Source organism: Macrobrachium rosenbergii, chromosome 12 (genome assembly GCF_040412425.1).
Source record: "Macrobrachium rosenbergii isolate ZJJX-2024 chromosome 12, ASM4041242v1, whole genome shotgun sequence".
Lineage (NCBI taxonomy): Eukaryota > Metazoa > Arthropoda > Malacostraca > Decapoda > Palaemonidae > Macrobrachium > Macrobrachium rosenbergii.
Genome location: NC_089752.1, coordinates 107,588,765 through 107,610,904, shown reverse-complemented (window position 1 = coordinate 107,610,904; position 22,140 = coordinate 107,588,765). Strand labels below are relative to the sequence as shown.

Here is a 22,140-nt window from a genome sequence, read left to right as displayed (position 1 = left end):
AATACTGTGTAACTGTAAGATCCCTTATTGAGGCTGAAAAGACCCTCAGATAACAAAGTTGCAATGTAATGTTTGGTGACAAATTTTGTAGTGCTCTAAAGTACTAAACGAACTTCTATAAACTTCCTTTGGGAGATGAGATTGTCATAATTGTGATCCAACTGCGCTTATCTTGTGCATGTGATGCGAAACCGAAACTAATAAAGAGTTTCACCTGCAGATCTTGGCAGAAATGCATTCAGTCACTCCAACCGGTCAAGTTATAATGCTGTCATTTGATCGAACCCGATGGCTATTTCTAGAAGCGAGTAGGATGCTCTTGAGCCATACTTGACAGCTGTAGTTGGTAAAGTATAAAAGATGAGTCTTACTCTAGCAAATTATCGTACGCAATCTATATAATGCGTACATCGAAACAGTTCGAATTCCTGCAAGTTTGGTTACGCATTCCCCGTGTTACATTATCTGGATGAGCAAGTAAATGGCTGTTACTCATCGAGTGGCCATCGAAATAAAATCTACACGTAATTGTGACCCTTTCACTTCTTATATTCATAACACAAATTGACCTGTCTGTTCCAGTCAGTAAGTTTTGTTAGCGTCACTGCTACGGAGAGAAGCAAGTCCTTCCAATGACAGTTGAACTGGATTGGTTGTAATTCTTAAGAGAAAATTTTTCTGAAAGTTATTAGACTTCTACCAGCCAATGGGAGAATCACTCTCAAAACCTTCCATCCACCAGCCAATGAGAGAAGGCGATAGAAAGGAGTTTCCAAGTTGGTCATGGTGGAGGTCTCTGATTGGCCAAGTGGAAAATCTCGGTTGGTTTTTTGAACAGTTCTTGGACAGCCATGTTGGGATAAGGAGAGTTACGGACTTTGAAGCTGCCCACTGTGTGCATTCTTATATGTGGTTATAATTTGAAATATTGGGTAAGTAAATGTCTCTCTTGTATAATCAGTTTTGAGCATTGTGGATCGTATCCAGTGGTATTTATCTGGATGAAGGTTAATTTATTTTAGGCATTATATCATTGTTTGAGATGGCTTCCCAGTGTTCAATAGACAGCGATTATTTGGTGAATTAGTTACTCTGAGGCTTCAAATTAGTTTTAGTAGGTCAAATGTTAAGCATCTGTAAGTGAAAACATATCAGGAAATCCCATTAATGGTATGAAGTTTCAAGCGTGGCATGACATCACGAAACTTAGGAGAAAGTTAATTTTCCTTTATCTACTTAAGGTGGTGTAATTATGCAAGTCCTTGGTTCAATGGTGTGCCGGTGGTGGCACTGAATCTTTTGCGTCTGTGATCGTAGACAAATTAGTAAGGTACCTGAGAGAGACAGTTATTGCTAGTTGATTTTAAGGTCTGACCAGACTTGTTTGTGAAGTCCCTCGTATGAAGTTTTATGTTTTAAGTTAAACTCCCGTCCATATTCTATAACGCACGCGAATCACACCCAGTCTTATGGACAGACGGTTCTTAGATTTTCCACGAATTAGTACAGTGCGTAATTTGCACGAATTTTCTCTCTCTCTCTCTCTCTCTCTCTCTCTCTCTCTCTCTCTCTCTCTCTCTCTCTCTCTCTCTCTCTCAATTAATATGTATTTTGCTTAGCCAGTTACCATTCTTTGTATCCTAAGAGTATCAAGTGGAAATTTTATTCATAAAACCAAAGTTGCATTTTTATTAAGTTCCTTGCAAAACAAACACGATAACGTCCAAGGGGTTGTTTCAGTGTAATAAGGTGTCACGTGAGTTTGTTTCTTTCAAAATGTATTAAACGCGACTTGACGTAAAATAATTCGTCTTGAACATTAAAAACTCCTGGTGTTCGAAGGTGTTACGCAGCTGAGAGTCATTATTCCGTGCGTTACTTAAATTTCCTGTGTAGGCAATGAGGAAAAGTAATACCTGGACCAGAATTTAAATGTAACTGATATTTTCATTTTATTAACAAAGGATTTCTTATCGACTTTGTATCAAGAGAAATTATGACATCCAGGGTTAGCAACTAACAGGTGAACCCAGGAAAGATGGATTGAGAGAATGTCGAAAGTTGCATGTGGTGTGAGGGGCGACTATTACTAATTGTTACAAGGTTTACCCTTCTCTGTGTTAGAGTAGGCAAGGAGAAGAAGCGGCTGCGTATCGACTTTGGGAAACGTGATAGGGTCGATAGAATTTTTTGAACTATTCCTTAACTGTTTCAGCCGGCATTCTAATTTAACCTCTGCCCAACGAACGTTGCTGCGCTCTCTCTCTCTCTCTCTCTCTCTCTCTCTCTCTCTCTCTCTCTCTCTCTCTCTCTCTCTCTCTCTCTCTCTTTCTTTTGAGTATTCTCATTAGTTTTTTCCTTCATTTCTGTTAGGAAGTAGTTTCTATTCATTGTACCCTACGAGTGCAAAGTATAACATTGTTTCTAAAACCGAAGGTTTAAGGGAAAAAAATTATGAAAATTTCTGTAAATTATATATTGAACATAAAGTCCTGGCATTCGAGTGTTGCAAGTGAGGGCCGTTATTTTGTTACGTAAGATTTTCAGTAAGGTAAAATACGTATCTGGCAAAAAAAAATAGTAATATGTAATTTACGTAAACGTTAATTTCAATAGCAAAATCGAACGAACAGTCAGTGGCCTTTTACATATTGCCCTTTAAAATGTTGCATGTGTGTTAGGTTTCAAAAGATCGGTGACTAAATGTTACCTTGTATCTCTCTTTTAGGGGCGTGGTGGGCAGGGCGAGCGAGTTTCGACACAGTCGAAAAAGTGATCGGATCGAAGTCATTTTCAAAATTACCCCAAAAGTTTTTCAGATGGTATTCAAATTTAACATATACTTACATTTTATTTAGTATATTTCCTGTCATTTATGTTGACTATAGTTACTGGAGGGCTACATGATCGTTGATCAAGAGAACAGCAAATGTCCTATAGTGACACCAGTTTATGCCTTGTAAATAGAAGTTTCAATTAGGCTTAACAAATAAAAAACCAAAGTGGTTGATGAATCTTACTTTGATTGACCTTCCGAGGGAAAGATTTAAATTAAGTTAAAGAAGCTTTTCACTGACAATACTCGAGTATTCACCGATAATTACGGATTAACTCAGTGTATGTCTTTGCTAATGGACATCTTTCTTTTCTTATTAAGCACTTATCTCTCTCTCTCTCTCTCTCTCTCTCTCTCTCTCTCTCTCTCTCTCTCTCGTGCTTTTAACTTGCTAAATTGGTGAACAACTGTCAACCAATTATTTTTCGCTGAATAAAAGTGAAGTTAACGTTTAAAACAAAGCGAAGCCATTGAAAACCTGTTAAATTCATAATCATATAAAAGAATGCCCATTTGAAATAGACATTTAACGTTAGAGCAGCGGGCGTTTTATTGTTAATGTAAAACTTACCGTGGTTACTGAAATTGATCGTTTAGTCAAAACTGAAGAGCTATTGTATCGCATTTAAAATTTTTGCAGGTGATAGGGCGGCCTCAGTGCTTTCGACAAGGAATTACTTAACTGTCAAACCATCTCTATACTTTATAAAAGTAGCTTGTATGAGGGGCTTTAAACATTAACGTACTCTATAGGCAGATTTCCAAGATCATGAAAACTTAATATTTTAGTTGTGGTAAATTTAATGTCATCTTTCGCGTGTTTTCATTAATCTTCATTTTTATATTGTAGCTAGTGCGATTCATTGTCATTATTTGTTTTGGAATATGGAAAAAATGTATTGGCTCTCTCTCTCTCTCTCTCTCTCTCTCTCTCTCTCTCTCTCTCTCTCTCTCTCTCTCTCTCTCTCTCTCTCTCTCCGTGGTTGTGTGTGTGAGTGAGAGAGAGAGAATGAAAGCGGTCTTATCGTCCCACAGAAAACCAAAGGTAAACTGATTATCCAGTTTTAAACAATGGCCACCAGTTATGAGTCATGTTTGTGCACCTCTCGTCATCTTGATATGAGGCGAGATATCATTTCACTGTTCTCCAATACTTTTTATAATGACATTGCCCTTCCCTCCCAGTTTCCACTAATGGTATATCGTTTCAGCAAGCAATGATAATTCTTTCCCCTTCGTTTTAATGTTATATAGCAAGTAACATCATTTATCTATAAAACTTTTATTTTCTATATTACAGTTGTCGGAAGATGAAGATGAACAAGTATCAAGTACAGACTACTACAAGACAGTTTTCTCGTGAAACCTTCAGGTGAGTGATCATACATTTATAAACCTTTTGAGAAACAGTAAAGCTATAGTCATGGGAGACTGCTATTAGACCGATAGTGATCATAGTAGGCACGAGAGACGGTATTTTGGCTTTGTCCATAGTTGTCCTCAGACTGCGGTAAAAGGTGGAAATATTTATTGTGAGGGCTCGGTGTGAATCTTACGTTTTGTTCTAGGAAATTGATTCCTTGATTTTGTACAGCATCAGACAAGATTGTGAAGGTGGTGGTTATTTATTCTTACTCGTAAAGTGTTTTTGGAGTTTTATTTATGTATTTGACAGGGTTTGACTTTCGGTTGAAGTATACCAAATACCTCATTGGGTCCAAGGGTAGAGGTTAGCTGGGATATTCCTTTCATCTAGTACAAACAAGTTTGTAGATAAGGCTTTTCTAAACTAATATTCATAGGCATAGTTCCATTAGATTTGTCAGTCCGTTGAAAATATGAAGGTTTGTTAATTGTTTTAGGCACGATGTTAATTGTTTTGTTTGATGATCGATAAGTCATGATTCTTAGGTGCGGGTGCTCTTATGGTCAAAACGTAAATGGCTTGAACCTTTTGGGGCAAACCCTTTTTGAGTGATTGTGCAGTCCAGATTACACTGATGAATGCAAGCAAAATCCACAGTCGAATCACCTGTTTTTGTTCGTAAAGGTCACGCAAAGTACATTAATAAGCCGGCACGTTCTCTCTCTCTCTCTCTCTCTCTCTCTCTCTCTCTCTCTCTCTCTCTCTCTCTCTCTCTCTCTCTCTCTCTCTCTCTCTCTCTACAATATTTGGAGTAATTTATATTTTAGGAATTTAAGTAATCGTGACTTTCGTCGTTTTCCATGATTTTCTGGGTCTTTTTTCAAGTCTCAAGTGCTGCTACTTTACCTCCTGATTGTTTTTGGGTAAGGCCCCAAAGCCAAATCAAAAGTCCTTCAAAAGAAGGCATCGTGCTTACCCCATACAAAAATGGGAAAAAGCACGTTAAAAGAAGAAGAAGAAGAAGAAGATGACTTAAGAGTATTTATTATGGGCCCATGCTTCCCAAGGGGTGGTAAAGAATAGTAACTATAGGCGAGTCTTAGAAATAATCTTCTCAAGAACTACTGGCCCAGAAATAACTAAATTTGACTGAAACTTTCTTAGCAAGTACATGATACAGTTTGTTCAAACTATGCCCGTTGGTGCTCTAATAAGGGTCCAAGAGTTTTACATAAGACACTAAGAAAAATCTTGAAAAGTTTCTATCTGTTTACTTAATTAGTAAGCAATCATTCTCAAGCAGAGGAGAACAGTGTGTTTAGACCACAGTCTCAGGGTTACAGGGTAGGGCCACAGTAAGAGTCCAAAGTTTGGTATAAGAATACAAAGGAAAAGTCTTCATAAAAAATTTTAATGTGCAGCAAGATGACTTAGTGATCTCTCTTTAGTTTTTGCTGTTGTTGAGTTTTAAAGTTTTGAGACTAGAATTTTTTTTTTTTTGGGAAATTATGGAATTTTTGGTTTTTAGTTTTTAGGTGTTCATGAAGAATTTTTATGTAGGTTTTATTCAGAAGTTTCCATAATATTCGATACATATGCTTCCTCTTAATTTGAAGGAATTTCATTTTAATGCTCTGCAGCTCAACATTATCTCGAATGCCTTCACAGTTTCAGATTTTAAGGTTATTAGGGATCCGAGTTGGCTTTATTTTTCAGTAGCTTTCTGTAACACCACCAAGAAACTTACTCCCAACTACACATTTTTGCTCTTCACTAAACACCCAGATCCACACATCAGTTATCCCCGAGCTAGCTGGAGTTTTGATCTGTCTGTTGTAGTGGCCCAGATACGTTCCATCGTTCGAAGCACATTAACAAGGAGTCAAAATCTTTCTGCCAGTTTTACTAGGCCTGACCTCGTTTGAGTAACGATCTTTCTGTAGTTGAGTGTTAGAGGAAAAATTCAGGTCTTTCATTTTTATACTTTGTGAAAAATTGTTGTATTTACCTTTACACATAGTTGAGTTTATGGCTACTTTAAAGATCACCATGCTTAAACAGCTCAGCTCATTAATAATAATAATAATAATAATAATAATAATAATAAAGCCGATCAAGTATTTTCTAGAAACTATCTAAACTTTGGCTCGTAAGTAATGCTTGAATGGTTCTGACTTTCACTGCTTGATGTTTTCCGTCCAAGTGCTGGGTATGCTTAAAATGTTTAGTTTCGGGGTTGCATGTCTGCTATGACGAAAAGGTACCAGATGATCATCTATAACAAGGTTTTCATGATTTCATTTGCTTTAATAGTTTGAAAAGAGTTTTAGTACCATCCAAATAAATTGTTTTTGTCTAGATTTAGTAGCTAGGTATTACGGTCAGAATGAGAGGAAACGTTACAAGTTGAATGTGTAGTTGATTACTAGTATCTCTAGTAATAAATAAGTGAACGATACACAAACGGCAGCACTCACTGAACGAGGTCAGAGTTTGACGCTTTCATGGTGGTAAACAAGGACTTTCGTCAGAAATAAACATCGATGCAATTCGTTACAGATAGGAGATCCAGACTTGAATAATTAATAAATACTTCATATGACAATCTGTATTATCAAATGAGACCGTCCGACCATGCAGATGCCTCCAGCATTTGGTATGGATAAGTTTAGCCCATCAGCCAAAAGTTAGCATTTGTTGCTATCAAATATAGAGATATATTTACCACACCCCCACAAAGGGTAGTAGCAAGCTTCTAACAAGATTTACCAAAGCATCTTCTTCAATGGGACATTTCTAATTCCAACTGCCCCTATTCACCTCTCTAAGGTCTTTGATCAGAAAACTATTACTTTGTCTCTAGCCACGCAGGGGGTTAGTGCCGTCAGTGCGCCTCATGCAGTGCACTGTAGGCATTACTTAAGGTTCTGCAGCGTCCCCTCGGCCTCACTGCAACTCCCCTTTCATTCCCTTTACTGTACCACTGTCCATATTCTCTTTATTCCACCTTCCTTTCCACCTTCTAATAATTGATTCATAGTGCAACTGCGATGTTTTCCTCCTGTTACAACTTTCAGTACTTTTTACTGTCAATTTTGGTTTCAGCGCTGAATGACCTGATAGGTCGCAGCGCTTGGCCTTTGGCCCAAATGCTATTCTGTCTGTCTATCTATAAGTCTCTAGGGTCTTCTGGCCAGGAAACTAGTACTATAACTGGAACCTTTGTCGGGTCTCCGAAAAGTTGGTCTCTTTTCCAGGCACTTAAAAACAACTCGACGTTGTAGAAATATAAGAAGAATGCAAAAATATATCAAAAAATACAATATTAAGATTCATTTTTTATATACCTAATGATTTGTTTCGGCCTGGGCTGGGTAAGGGTATCTAGTTGCCTGTCCCATTAGGTTTCTTTAATATAATTTATTTTAGCCAAAATGTAACTCCCGTGAATCTTTTGCCTTATGTCTTTTACTTTCTGTAAATTTCATACAGTTCAAAGCTGCAGTACGTCCATCACTTCTTTCCTTAGCTTGGTATTTGAGGAAATAATCTGGGTTTCCTCCTTTTTGAACAATTTTCATCGTGATTAGTGCACTTTTGTGATAAACACTGGGTATGAGCTAGTACACCCCCACCTCTCTCTCTCTCACACACACACACACACACACACACACACACACACAATTGGCTGAAACTTTATTCTGGTTTTCAAGCTATACTTTTAATGTCTTCTGTCAGAGATAAGTTTAATACAATCCTGCCGTTTATAAACTATCTCTTGTCAAGCAAAGAAAAATTTTTCCTAACTACAACTTGCCTCGTTTGATGCAATGTATAGGATCGATTACCATGCTTCTGCTTGTTGACACTTGGAAAACTGATTGTTGTTAGTTGTCTTTCTTATCAGACATTGTTTGTAGTCATAATTATTGGCCTTCCAAATGATGGCAGTTAACGCCCTATCATGTACTGCGAGGAAGAAATAAGCGTTCAGAGATATATTTTAACTAACTACTGCCAAAATTATCCAAGCAGGGTCAAGTTAGATACATTTTCACCCATCTAGGTTAATTGGTCGTAACGACTTTCCATATCTTGGATGGTAGCGGTTGGTTATTTCTGAAGCTATCCCTGGGGTTAAGTGCTAGAAAACATGATCATACGCGTACAGGTCAGACATAGATTTATTCATAACACATTAGGTACATAGATGCATATAGGCTACACATATACTGTACGTAGTTGAACAATACGCAGACTTACGCAAAAGTACAGATTTTAATGTTAACCTGTTATAGCTTGAGTTATGGGAATTTATAAATAAGTCGACTCGATGATGGTTGTCAGAAAACTGTATCAGTAACTTCCCTTTTTATCGCACAGATTCATACTTAAAAGTTGATTATATGTGATAATTATAGAGCCCTGTAGACAAGCCTCGTCCTTGGTAATACTGCTGTCTAATACTTGCAAAGTTATCACAGCCTAACTAAAACCCATGTGGACTACAGACCAGAAAGCTAGTTCAAACTGATTCTCACACACCCACCCGGTCAAATAGGTAGTTTGAAAAGATGCACATAAGCGCAAACATTAATCTAGTAACACAGCATTGCTAATTCTGTTGTGAGACAACTTCGTTCCCTAAAAGATTCGTCCTAGATACTTAGTCTACTGATAGGCGCTTCTTTCATGCACTTTAGGTACGATTTTTATCAGTGTTTTTTTAATGCTCTCTCTCTCTCTCTCTCTCTCTCTCTCTCTCTCTCTCTCTCTCTCTCTCGTCTCTCTCTCTCTCTCTCTCTCCCCGTGAGCATAATTTTAACGCGTTCGTGCATAACTTTAGACTTTGAAAATATGGTGGGCTTTTTCAAGTGTCGTTAAAACAAAATCCCACTGACCCTCGTTCATTAGAGCAACTTCCTTGCTCTCTCCCCTATACAACTTCTTACCTTTGAACGCTTCCAGTTTCGAAAAATTGAGTGACATTTATATGTACTTTAAATCCAACCCAACAAAATCTTGTTTCTAGCTTTAGTGTTTATGGAATTGAATGGAATAAACCTTTTCTATTTTACTATTTTCCAAATTTCTGATCACATCATTCGAGTAAAATCGATAGCAAAGTCACCCATTAATATTTCTTCCGAGGAAAGAAAACGGTGACTATCGTAAAGGATAACAAACCAAGTGTCTTCATATTGTATGGTAAATGTACAGTACATGTTTACATAAATTTTGTATGTAAATAAAAAGAAAAATACCGAATTTGCCAATAAAACTAGATCAAATGAGGCAACTTGGAAAAATGAAAAGTAAAAATTCGAATTAGGTGGTATAGTAGTCAGGATCTTTTCCGTATACACCAAGGTCAAGAGGTTGTTCCCTAGATCTTGGTGTTTACAGTATATCAAATTCAGAGCTTTTCAATTAGATTAGAATACGTTTCATGAGCCTTTATCACTGTGGGTGCACAGTATCCCAAAGTAATACTAGTATTGAAAATAATTACAATTTTAATCCCAATTTACGCATACGTATTTTATATAAAGCTCTTCCTAGGAGGCTAAAGAAATGTCTGCCGTTATTACTTGTTTGGGTTCCCTCACCGTTTCCTGTTTTATTTGGGGATGGACAAGATAAACAAACAACATCTCTCCCCCAGGCCCTTACATTATTATATTAATAAAGTTCTAATTTAGAATGTAATGTATTTAATGTGAGACTTCCGTTCATCTTCGCCATTCGACAACTTCCGGTTTGATTGTTCGTAGCTGCTGCAACACCATACCCGTTCGCCCCCTTTCTCTCTCTCTCTCTCTCTCTCTCTCTCTCTCTCTCTCTCATATATTGTAATATTTTATCTGGTTCACTACCTAGCAACCATGATGTTTTCATTTGTCACAAGTTTTTGAGTGTCTTAGGTAGACTGTTGTTTTTATTCACCTTGAATGTTCAGCAGACATTATCTTCCAGTAATTAGCTTGGTGCCTACCTAGATATAACACATCAGTCTCAAGACTAAGAAAATTCCTTTAGACACGTATCACGAAGCTTTCAGACTTGGTTAGCGTTTCTGTCATGTTCACTTCTCCCTTAAGAACAACAATTTTAGAGGAGCCCCATATGGAGTCGGGAAATAACTGGTATTTTTTTCTCTCATTTTGAAGATAGACTGCATGTATTTGATTCCATGAATAGGAAGCGTCTCAGGGAGATCGTTGGTTTAGGGTCAGTGGGAAAAGGTATCACCTTTCAAGAAATGGTAGTTTTTAGTATTCCGCTGTATTTTCGTTGCACTATAAAGGAAGAAAGTTTTGTTTTATTAATCAAAGCCTACTTTCATCAAGAAGCAGTGTCTGGCGAGCTAGAAAAATTTGTTGAAAGCTTTCTGTAAACCTGTTTTGAAGCTCTGATTAGATATTGTATGGGGAGTTAGAGGGCTATTGTATGGGGAGTTAGGGGGCGTGTGGACAAGTCTCGTTTATGCACTGGTTTTGTGTTATTTGGTTGCAAATTTGAGCAGCTCTTGGTGTTTTAACTTGGCAGTTACGTTTGTGTAACCAAATATGTTTTGATATGATTGATAATTGGCAACAGTTAGTCAGCTCTCGATTTTAATGCTTTTCTTCCGAAGTGATTTAGTTGGAAAAATCTCTTCATAGCAGCACTGTTATAGTTTCTCACCTGAAGAATGTCATTTATTATAAAATCGCAACAAAGGGGATTTAAAATAGGACGTGCTTTCTTTGTGCATTCAATATTGGTCTACTGTTTCTAAATCCACTGTTAGGCCTGAAAAGGAAGAGGAGAAACGCCGTCCTTCATTCCCTCTACTGATGAAGATAGTGGTCACTCCTCTAGAGCCTCTTAGTGGATTTCGGTACAATATTTCAATACTGAATACACGAGAGAAGAGGGTCTCATTAATCCCCGTGTGTTTAGTTTAATACACCAGGTGGCTTATCCTCATTAAATGCAATTATGGGTGCATTTAGTTTATTTTATACTAATAGTTTCTGCATTTTATAGTAATTGAATACTAGCATTTTACATATTGCGTTTAGTTTATTTTACATTAATACAGTTTCTGCATTTTATAGCAATAGAATCTTTAAAAGCAATGTCAATCTAATTTCATTTTGTCTAATTTCACTTTTTTATCGTTTAAAAAATAAATGAAATCCGTAAATAGGATAAGGATCATTTTTTATTGATAATTTATAACAAATTATTTCAGTTTTGCTGCATAACTGCATAACAATAAGTACAAACAGTTACTATCAACCAAATTTTTAACATTTTACAGAGAACACTGGATTACCGTTGGCACGAGAACCAGAAATGGATTAGCAGTAGCACAAGAGAACCAGAAATGCGCAAGCGAGCAACGAGGTCAACGGACAAAAATAATTTAATAGCCGGTAATCCAGGGCAAAATATTCTTATTTAAGAAACTTCTGGACGCTTCAATTTATTTAATAATAAAAATTAGTTTTTAATTTTTTTTTTTTTTTTTTTTTTTGCAACTGTAGGGGTTGAGGTGTGGCTACAGAATTTTCTCGGAACTTGCTCTCATCAAGCTGCTGGTTTTATCTGTAATTGTGGAAATGTATAAAGCAAATTGTCCTTCACTGTGTTTTGTAATAAACATTTCATATGCCACTGATGTTCACATTCCCTTCAAGTAATTAGGACATTTTTAACTCAGGTACCGAGATTTTTAAAGACTACCAAAATGAGTGACAGCAATTTGGCCACATTTGTAAATAAACTAGTTTTGCCTTGCGAGAAATTTAGTTACCTTACACCACCTTTTAACATACGTTACCATCATTGGTAGAACCTTCCCTGATAAAGGAGTTCAACATAGCAGGCACTACACAACAAGCACTTTAAATCCTGTCATCACCTTTATTCTTAATTCATTCCTCCTGCAGTTTCAAGAATAGAGAGGTCTATATATTCTTCCTCTCTCCCTTGAATATCGCCTGCTGTCCAAGAATGGAGACGTAGCATGTCCTGCATTCCTTCCTTGAAAATTGCCTGCTGTCCAGAAACAGACACAGGAATGCCCTTCCTTTCTTTGAATATCACCTGCTGTCCAAGAATGGAGATGTAGCATGTCCTCCATTCCTTCCTTGAAAATTGCCTGCTGTCCAGGAACATAAGGTAGGAAAGTCCTTCCTTTCTTTCTTGAACATCATCCGCTGCTGTCCAGGAACGTAATGTAACGTAGGAATGTCCTTCCTGTCTTCCTTGAATATCGCCTGCTGTCCAGAAACAGATGTAGGAAAGTCCTTCCTTTCTTCCTTGAACATCATCAGCTGCTGTCTAGGAACGCTGATCGTCATCAGCTGCTGTCCAGAAACAGAGACGTAGGATGTCCTTCCTTCCTTGAATATTGCCTGCTGTCCAGAAACAGATGTAGAATGTCCTTCTTCCTTGAATATCACCTGCCATCCAGGAACATAAACATAGGAGTGTCCCTTTCTTCCTTGAACACTGCCTGCTGTCCAGAAACAGACGTAGGAATGTCCTTCCTTTCTTCCTTGAATATCACCTGCTGTCCAGAACACAGACATAGGAATATCCTTCCTTTCTGCCTTGAATATCACCTGCTGTCCAAGAATGGAGGCGTAGTATGTCCTCCATTCCTTCCTAGAAAATCGCTTGCTGTCCATGAACATAAGGTAGGAAAGTCTCTTTCTTTCTTTCTTGAACATTATCAGTTGCTGTCCAGGAATGTAACGTAGAATGTCCTTCCTTTCTTCCTTGAAAATCGCCTGCTGTCCAGAAACAAAAGGTAGGAAAGTCCTTCCTTTCTTCCTTGAACATCATCAGCTGCTGTCTAGGAACGTTGATCATCCGCTGCTGTCCAGGAACATAACGTAACGTAGGAATGTCCTTCCTGTCTTCCTTGAATATCGCCTGCTGTCCAGCAACAGAGACGTAGGATGTCCTTCCTTCCTTGAATATTGCCTGCTGTCCAGAAACAGATGTAGAATGTCCTTCTTCCTTGAATATCACCTGCCATCCAGGAACATAAACATAGGAGTGTCCCTTTCTTCCTTGAACACTGCCTGCTGTCCAGAAACAGACGTAGGAATGTCCTTCCTTTCTTCCTTGAATATCACCTGCTGTCCAGGAACACAGACGTAGGAATATCCTTCCTTTCTGCCTTGAATATCACCTGCTGTCCAAGAATGGAGGCGTAGTATGTCCTCCATTCCTTCCTTGACAATCGCTTGCTGTCCATGAACATAAGTTAGGAAAGTCTCTTTCTTTCTTTCTTTCTTTCTTGAACATTATCAGTTGCTGTCCAGGAATGTAACGTACGAATGTCCTTCCTTTCTTCCTTGAATATCGCCTGCTATCCAGAAACAAGAGACGTAGGAATGTCCTTCCTTCTTCCTTGAATATCGCCTGCTTCCAGGAGCATAGATGTAGGAATGTCCTTCCTTTCTTCCTTGAATATTGCCTGCTGTCCAGGAACAGACACACAGGATGTCCCGTCTTCCTTAATTACCCGAGGTTCAAGTCTCCTAGAATTCTATGACAAGCAGCACTACTGAGGTATCTGAAAGACAAATACACAAAGTTATTGTTTTTCCATAAATACCAGTTAATAAAGACATGAAGCAATTACAAAATTTATTACCTAATCCAAAGTATTTTTCAATTAATTTTTAAACAGCACATGGCTTGACTTGAATGCTAAATATTTTATTACAGTACAGTGTACTGTATATGCAAAAAATTAAAGGCATCATAATAGCATTTTCAGAATTAACTTATCTCTACCATACCCCATCCGCCTGGTATATTATGAGAAGTTATGCTAACCAATTAAAATGCAAACTGTGTAACAGAGTCTTAGGTGTAGCAAACAATACTTAAGCCTGAGAGCATTTCAAAAAATTAACCTGTAGACTATTAAATTAACATGGTGAAAAACACAAGAACCTTGAGCAGTAAATAACAAAAAGTCCTAACTCAAACAACACCTCTTAAAACATTTGAGTCGGTTCTCACACTGTATTCAATTCCCTTAAGTACTGTACAGTTATTCCTTTTGTAATGCATTAATGCTAAAGGTCTTTTTTTAACTACTTTGGTTTCGTATCCCCTGCTTATGAAGTACGAAGTACGATGAACACACTCAAATATACTAAGCAGATTACTGTAGTATATCAAGTATATACTTTCTACATAATGAACACATCTCTAACATTGCAGCCATCATATTCACACTATCATAGTAAACCTAATAGTGTCCATCATACTCACACTATCATAGTAAATCTAATAATGTCCATCATATTCACACTATCATAGTAAACCTAATAATGTCCATCATATTCACACTATAATGTCCATCATACTCACACTATCACAGTAAACCTAATAATGTCCATCATATTCACACTATCATAGTAAACCTAATAATGTCCATCATATTCACACTATCATAGTAAACATAATAAAGGGATTTGACAAAGGAAAATCTATTTCTGGGCTCGACCTACCCAGTGAAATGGTTCCAATAGCACTCATTTCTATAGGTATAACTATTGCTAAATATACCAGAGAAAAAGCTATCCATAATGCCAAGTTACTACCCCGGATCGCTCACCATAACGGTGTCGGTATGCACTAGGGGTGAGTGGACTCCACTATCACAGGTCTTCGTCCAATAGACCTCTCTATTCTCAAAGTCCCAAATTTGGGTGTGCCGTACTAAGGATTGCCTCCCCGCTCACCCACTAGGCAAATCGCAGGATATTATTGGTTTGTGCCCTATCGCTAGATATCAGAGGTAGTTCCCAGTAAATGACTAAACAACATTTAAACTTATATCTTTGCATGCTATACCCACTATAAACCTCTTCACACCCAGTCCAAGAGAAATAGTATAAATTAATTAAACCATATTTGCTTTTGATTCTATAGAAAACATACAATAACTTCACACACTATATTCACTAAACTTTTAATTTCACCCACTTAGGACCATACACAATTTGTAGTTGTGTGAAGAACAAATCTTAACAGCTACTTGACCAGAAGAGTAACTTGATGAATACTTTGGTTATGTCTTGACCTCAAATCCCCAGTTTCCACACTATTCAACCCAAAGGTTTCCACTTTCCTTCAGTACAGTAATACTGTACTCGGCAATCAAGCTGAAAAGCAGTCTTACCTGTCTTCACATGTTCCAACTTCAGAATACCTTAGTACTGAACAGTGCATTTAAAATTCTATGGGCCAAAAAGCTCCCATTGTTATAAGAATCTGACTGACACATTTTTGGTTCCACTTTTTTTGTAGGGACTTGGTACAAACAACTATTGGAGCAAATAGATACAAAGCAAGCTCAAAAATGAGAACTTTCAGGTTGAGAACATAGTTATGAAAAAGGGAACAAGCAACAGAGATGCTGGTTAAACTAAACATGGACAACTGTTATGAACACGAGATAAGCTATAAAGAATCTGGCACGAAATCAATTGGTAGTGACATGGAAAAACAAATTCTCCCAGCCTATACACCAAACAAAACAGTTGACAAACTGAGCAAAAATAAAATGGTATGTGACATGCGGGACAAATAAATGAAAAAACGAACATTATAATGATCTAAAGAAAGATAGTAATGCACATGTTCTCAGTATACACTTCACAACCAGTAAGACCAGAAGAGGAAGAGCAATAACTTCGATATGTTACCTGATGAATTGGTAGAAGCATCAGTCAACAGGGAATGCTAGTAAGATGAGTTCTAAAACTGTGGTCATGTAGGAACTGACCATCATTATTTTAAGGAATAGAAGGAAAGAAATGACCTGGGGAAAAACACCAATGAGTATAAGAAACCCAAAGAGCTGATTGCATCAAAAATGGAGGAATTGAAAAGGATGTGTTTTATACGAAAAAGGACTGCTCTATTATACCAGACGAGACATGTTTGATATGACTAATACAACAAGGAGTGCTAAGAACTGATTCAACAGCAAGGGATAGAAAGCAGATGGAAATTAGACCAACAGTAAATTTAGCATAAACAAGAATACAACACAATATTGAAGACAGAATAATGAGACAGACATGGTTATGGATCAAAATGTGATAAGGTCAACAGACGTCACAAAGAGAGCCTCCAAGTTCGGCAGAGAACAAAGTACAGGAGGAGAACATGGAAAGGAGGAGTTGGGAAAGAACTTAATCAGAATCTCATCTCAGCACTGGAATAAACAAAACCATTCAGTAAAGTGTCTGACCAGATGGAAAAGCAGTGGAACAAACAAAACTAGTCAGTATAGTAGTGTCTGACCAGGGTTAAAGTACTCTCATAAACCACAAGAGGAAAACCCCCGAGACCATATGGAGTAAAAGGTGATTTGCTAAAAGCTGCAGCAGAGCCGACCACTGATGTAGTTTGACCTGAATATAGGAAGATGTCACATGGATGTCCAAAGAGATCAGAACATGGACAAGCTATGGGCTGTTCTTGGAAAAGGCAAAACATACCTGTTACCTTGAAACCTACTAAGTACAGTAAAGAAGAAAAAAAGCAATAGCCTGTATGAAGTAGAAAATGATGTATTTGAAAATGACTGCTCAACAACTGGTAAATATAGACTCAATTATCAAATAGAACAAAGACTTCTCATAGATGTACAAGGCCTGTATTACTCAGATAAGCAAAAAAACTGTGTGACAAAGATAAAATTAAGAAGCTGAAAAGGTGCCACAATATGAAGCTAAGACTTAGAGCCAAAGCTGAATGGGAGAAGACAGAAATACAAGTGATGTCCATAGACTAAAAGTAGGCAGATCTTACAAAATGAGATGGTTTAGACCATGCGAGATGTGAAAACAGCTTGACAGAAAAGCAGTGAATATCTAAGTGCCAAAAAGAACTATGTGTAGAAAAGCCAAAAATCATGGAAAAGGACACAGGAATTCAATCAAATACTCCTTTTGCCTCCAGCCAAATAGAGGAAAAGCCAGCATAAACCCCTTGATGATTAATAATGATGATGAGTGCCCTTCAGCCACAAATAACCACCACCCTCTCATCTGAAAAAAAGAATTTTTGACTTTGCGGCACTGACCAACCAAACTACTGAGACTAACTTCGGTACGTTACTTCAGAAATGCTAATTACTTTACTAAGAAGGAAACAGAACCTCTATTCGAGTAGCTGCTCATAGAAACACACACTTCTGTTGCACTAATGATAAAAACAAAGTATTCCTCCAAAGAATCTGTTTTGGACATGTTTATGTATTAAGTTTTTCTCTAAGACTGTCATTAGCAATTTTGTCCAGTGTATGCTAGATAGATACTAAATCATTCCGTGCTGTTTTTCACTGAGTTTTGATACTTCTAAAATATGAAGTAAATGATGAACAAGAGATTAGTCAGTCGTTTTTACGATATAATAATCAAGGAGAAAAAGACAATCACCAAAATGATATTTTAATGATAAAATAAGGTTTGTTCATACTTACCTGGCAGATATATATATAGCTGTATTTCTCCGAACCGACAGAATTTCAAAACTCGCGGCACACGCAGTGTGGCCAGGTGGTTAGTACTCATTCCCGCCGCTGGGAGGCGGGAATCGAACCATTCCCATTTTCTATTCAGATTTTCTAGTGCCACTGTCTCAAGAGGGGAGGCGGGAGGGCACTAAAGTATATATATCTGCCAGGTAAGTATGAACAAACCTTATTTTATCATTAAAATATCATTTTGTTCATGACACTTACCTGCCAGATATATATATAGCTGAATCCCACCGTAGGAGGTGGGAAAGAGACAGAATAGGATTTTAGGAAACAAATAAATGTAGGCGGAATGACGCCTTGGTTCCTACCTGTTAGCATAGCTGACTTCGAGGTTATCTGTCACCCAAGCCTGCTTCTGCTTATCCAGAGTCTCCAGCAAGGTAGGGACCTATAAAGCTGGAGAGATCCAGATGACCTGTCAAGGGGGCGGACCACAATAGGACTAGATCATGTTACCATACAGAGAGGAGAAGGAGCAACGACCAACCACCTGACCGCCTATCTAAGGTAAAAGAACCTAGCATAGGCTAAAAAATTGGGATGTCCACCTCAATGGCCACCCAACAACCAGAAATAAACAACAACAAGATTAAAAAATACTACCTAACCCCTAAAGGATAGGATGAGGTATTGCCTTCTTCTCCCAACACAGTGTCTGCTCCCCTGTCTCATACCACATACCAGCCTTGCCTGAAAGCTTGAAGCGGAGGCACAGCGAAAGAGGTCTTGCCATGGGACTTCCGTTCCTCCATCCACATGTTGACTTTCTTGAAAGCCCTCTTGGTCGCCAACGAAGAAGTCATCTTCAAAAACCCAGGAGCTCTCCTAGCTTTGGAGGAAGCTAGCTGAGAGAAGGAGGAGAAAGAGGAGCGAAGGTTTAAACTTGTCCCCCCGAACAAGTCCCCAAGCAAGCTGGTTAAAACTTGATAATCCGAAGAAGAGGAAGCAGACGAGAGCTCGACTTCAGCAGGATCCGAATCGGCAGACACCTCTCCCGCCACAGCCGGAGAAAGCAACCGAGTCACCCAACACTTAGGGAACGAAGGCCTTGAGGTCCAATCCGAAGAAGGGATCTTCTTTCTCCAGATGAAACAGAATGCTCCGGAACGCCCTGAAGAGCAACCGAAGGCGTCCTGCGGAGCGTCCTGGAGAGCGTCCTGAAGAGCGTCGTCACAGGCGTCACGCCCAAAAATGGAAGAGCGTCCTGTCGAGCGTCCTGAACAGAAGCGTCCTGAAGAGCGGCTACCGGAGCGTCACGGGAAGAAGCTCGCGAAGCGTCCTGTTGACGAGCGTCACGACGAGGCGCAAGAGAGCTAACAGGGCGACAAGGCGACGACACAGGAGAAGGAGACGACGAAAGCGGAGCAGGAGAAGGAGACTTCCGATCTCTTGACAGGCAAAGTCAAGTCCTTGCGACGACGAGGAGCAGAGTCCTTCTCTGCAATAAGAGAAGACAACTGTCGCTGCATCTCCAACAAAATCTTCTTAGAAGGAGAAGAAACATGTCTGGGAGGAGACAATCTATGGGAAGACGATGGGCGAGGGACGCTGCTTCTTCCTCACAGGAGCAAGAAAAGCTCTCTCCATAGAGCGGCTGGGGCGCTCTGAAACATCCTCATCAGACGAAATCCTAGACTTCTTCTGCGGTGGAAAGGCTTCAAAATAACTAGCCGATTTAAGAAGACTGACGAAACGTCCTCTTGAACACAACTCGCTCTTGAGAGGACGAGAGTCCTTGAGAATTCCACCCCTTGGCGCCGAGGACGCCTCGGAGGACGAAAAGCAGTCCTGAGAATGCGCGCCGAAGCACGATCTCTGGCAGCCTGGGAAGCGACAACAGGAACTGCCCGAAGGGACGCCAGATCGGTGGGAAGCCCCGTAACCTTCTTGCGGCTTTCGACATGCCTTCTCCCCTGAGTCCTGGGAGTCTGACAGCGGTCCAGGCCTAGAAGCATTATGGGGCCGATCTGACGCCCCTCCACAACACTGGGGAGCACTACACTTCACAGCACTTTGGAGAGATGTCACTTTGTTCTCGAGCGCACGGATAGAACTCATGATCTGCGCCAGGGCCGAACCTCCACAGACACAATATCAGGGCCTGAAGGCAAAACCACAGGGACAGGTGCAACATCAACTACGTTAGGATTATCAGGAGAGGAAATAACCTGACTCTTGCACACTCCTGGAGGAAGACCTCCTAACCTGTCACGCTCCAACTTGCGAACATACGAATCGTAAGACTTCCAGCTCGCATCCGATAAAGGTTCACACTCTTACATCGATCATCTATAAGACAAACATGCCCCTACACCTCAAACAAAACGGTGGGTCTACGAAGCTTTCGGTAGCCTCACCTTTACAATCACTCATACAACATACACGAAACTAGCAGAACTAGAACCAGACATAGTTAAAGAGAGGTCATAAGCAAAATCCACAACAGTCCAGAAAAGCGTGTGCAATCCACAGTCCAAGAATCAAAACCAAAAGTCAAGAGAATACTTAAAGTGGGAATAAGCAAGTTAACGAAATCTAGAGGCGGAGGTACTGTAACAGATGTTAACAGTACCGGCGACAGAGAAAAATCTGAATAGAAAAATGGAATGGTTCCCGATTCCGCCTCCCAGCGGCGGGAATGAGTACTAACCACCTGGCCGCACTGCGTGTGCATGATTTTGAAATTCTGTCGGTTTGAGAAATACAGCTATATCTGGCAGGTAAGTGTCATGAACAAAACATAAGGTAACTTAAATGCACAAAGATATTTTTATGACAGACTTTTGTTAACGACTGATATACCTCAAGAAATCTTGCTCTGGCACCTAAATTCTCACAAAAAAGAAAAAACTGCTTTCTTTTGCAACACCTTAGCTATATATTACCATTTTGTGGTTAATCTCATGGACTACCATTATTACTAAGTAGTTTATCCAGGTCACTGAGATAATTTACTCTGCTCTCACAGGGCCAACCAGAAGGATTGGTCTATTAATAATAATGTTCGATTTTATTACGTTAGATTAAAAATTTTAAAATTGAGATTGATAAAATTTAACCGATTTGTTTTCCAAAATTTTGACATAGATTGTTGACTATATCTTGAAATTCTTACAAAAATTGTCTGTCAGTGTTACTTTACATGTATATATAGAGAATTAAATCATGCAGGTAATTCATCAAACACCCCCATGGGTTAAAATGCAAGTGACCATTTCAAAGATGTGTCAAAAATTACTTGTGCAAGTCATCCTTTCTCGCATGATTTCCTTGTTCCAAAATCTGGCTTGACCTTTTTAATTTGTTACCGCTTGGAAGGTTTATAATTACATAAAATCCAATTTCTTATCATAGGGTTTTGAGATGTTATATAATTACTAAAAGAATATCTTGGTGTTATCATAGCAGTTGCAGCTAAGGCTGCTTATTGGCTTCACTTCCTGTAATGAGTGCATGGGCATGAACCCAACATATCTTTATATTTTCATATTAAAAAATTTGCAGTGATACTTTAATTTCTTGAGCAAGGGTATTTTTGAGATTACAATTTCAAGTGTTTCTAGAACACTTTTCGACCAGTTGAAAATTACAAAGCTTTGTAATGGCATATCTTTAATAATATAAATGGATGATCCTATTGCACCTAATTCTTCCATGAAAACAGAAATACTGTTAGGCAAGGAAAACATTTGTTTTTTTATACGTGAGATGGCTGCAAAATCCATGCCCGATAATTTGATACCTCAGTATTACTACAGTGTACCTTTTTACGTAAGTCTTACACATTGTTTCATGTTGTTAACAGATTATCTGGGGTATGTATAGCTTTTAGATATTTAAAGTGTGTACAAGTTTGTATCTTACACACTATTCAACCAAGAGGGATTTCTATTGTAGTGTTTATCGGGTTTGATTGGGAAAGGTAGAGAGTGATTAAACCTCTTTAAACAATGTCTTTTGTTGGTGAATCGCTTGCCTGTATTTTTACTCTTGAGGTACTGCAATGCACATTACTACTCATTCACAATGAATTTTGTGGAGTTTTAAAAGCTTCCATATTCATTCAGTCTCATTATGAACTGGATCCACTTTTTCAAGTTGTCTCCAAAGCTGCCCTTGTCTAAAACATAAGTAAGTTGCTTTGTACAACATTGTTAAGGCTTTGTCTATCAGTTCTCAATCTGTGCAAGATAACTGATTTCATCAAATTTAATGCATTTGGCTTTTATATGAACTATATGGATTTTCCAGTTTAAGTGTTTAACTTTTTCTTTTACGAAATTTAGGCTGCTAAAGCTAAGCACCAGGGCACTTTCAGCCATTCAGCACTTAAGACACTGAAAGTAGGAATTGGAGTGATTG

General features: G+C 38.6%; 1 long non-coding RNA gene across 1 annotated transcript; it reads left to right on the top strand.

Moving 5' to 3' along the window:
• Nucleotides 1-674: 674 nt before the first annotated feature.
• Nucleotides 675-12,053, top strand: LOC136843840 (uncharacterized). Its single transcript, XR_010854701.1, has 3 exons — nt 675-932; nt 4,137-4,208; nt 11,512-12,053. It is a non-coding gene; the product is annotated as an uncharacterized lncRNA (long non-coding RNA).
• The last annotated feature ends 10,087 nt before the right edge of the window (nt 12,054-22,140 follow it).